The sequence below is a fragment of the Triticum dicoccoides genome, unplaced genomic scaffold, assembly GCF_002162155.2.
Source record: "Triticum dicoccoides isolate Atlit2015 ecotype Zavitan unplaced genomic scaffold, WEW_v2.0 scaffold164153, whole genome shotgun sequence".
Lineage (NCBI taxonomy): Eukaryota > Viridiplantae > Streptophyta > Magnoliopsida > Poales > Poaceae > Triticum > Triticum dicoccoides.
Genome location: NW_021217481.1, coordinates 1 through 1,278, shown reverse-complemented (window position 1 = coordinate 1,278; position 1,278 = coordinate 1). Strand labels below are relative to the sequence as shown.

Sequence of the window (1,278 nt, the reverse complement as noted above, 5' to 3'; positions counted from 1 at the left end):
CGGACGAAGATCACATTTCCTTTGCTTGTATCCTCTAAAATGCCAATTGTCTCTCCTGCTGCAGCATCGATGTTTTTTTGCTTGGATCTCTATCTTCTGCAATGTTCAGTCAACAATTTAGCCTTATTTTTAACTCTTTCGTCTCAAACTCATAACTGAAAGTGAAAAGGTTCCTACGAAGGAATACAACTAATGAATATCCTGGTCGGTTGAGCTCACTAGGTAAACAAGCAAAGTAAGCCAATATCTGCAGCATTAACCACTGAAGATCGAGGTGCATGCGTGATGGACTATGTACCTCCGGCATGACGAACCAATCCTTTGAATGTCAGCAGTTCCGTTTTGAATCTCTAGCCCATAGATTGGTCTGCAGCATTCTTCAGATCCAATTTCCTTTCTTTCCTAAAACACAAGAGATTGAGACAATCGTTTGGAGAAATTATAACATGATGCTTTGTTCAAAGGAAGCTATAAACTTGGAGAAGCAATTAATCAATGTGCATATATGCATATACAGAGGATTGGTGTCGTTACCTTGGTTAATTGCTGCAGTGGTACAAGCCTTGATACGCTACGCAAACAAACTGAAAGTTGCACACACTCGCATGGTGGCAAATTAATACTGTATAATCTTAGGTAGCTAGTATGAGAAATGGCCCATGCATATCCATACACATTAGATGCTTTCCTTTTGTTTGCTTTGCTTTTCTCTTTGCTTTCCCTCACGAAAGCAAAAGCTGTGAATTCTTTGCTTCTGCACATCCATCATCAGATTCTTTGCTTGCTTCGTGGTTTGCTTTGTTGTCGCTGGGATATAAAGGAAAGGATAAATCTGGCTAGTTTGCTTTGTTGTCTGTCATGTCATCCCGTTAGTTGACCTACTTATGTATGAGGCTACCATTCCCTTGTAAAGGCCATGAATAATAATAAAACTTGCATGAGGAAGAGTATTAAAGTAGTTTAGGTTATATATACTTGTATCCTTATTACTGTACACAGTTCAAGACTTGAAAAGAGAAGTCAAGCGAGAATCTGCTGAGTGCTCCGCTAGGGTTCCGCCTGCGCCGCCGCCGGCTCGATCCCCCGCCGCGGGTAACTGCCGCCCCCAGTCCTCGTTCTCGCCCCAGCCCTCGTTCTTGCCCCCAGCCCTCGCTCCCCCCTTTCCCCCCTCCCCCGTACCCCCGCGTCGCCTCCCCGAGCGAGGCGACCGGGGCCCCTTCCCCATTCCTCTCCAGCGTGCCCCCCTAGCTCCTCCCCCCTCCCGCCGCCGCAATGCGC

The 1,278-nt window shown here is 46.1% G+C and overlaps 1 long non-coding RNA gene across 1 annotated transcript; it reads right to left on the bottom strand.

Annotated features, from left to right (window-relative positions):
• Window positions 1-4: 4 nt before the first annotated feature.
• On the bottom strand, window positions 5-651 carry LOC119344322. The gene is made up of 3 exons (XR_005166578.1): window positions 535-651; window positions 299-402; window positions 5-96 (listed from the first exon to the last, which is right to left on the bottom strand). It is a non-coding gene; the product is annotated as an uncharacterized LOC119344322 (long non-coding RNA).
• Between the last annotated feature and the right edge of the window lie 627 nt (window positions 652-1,278).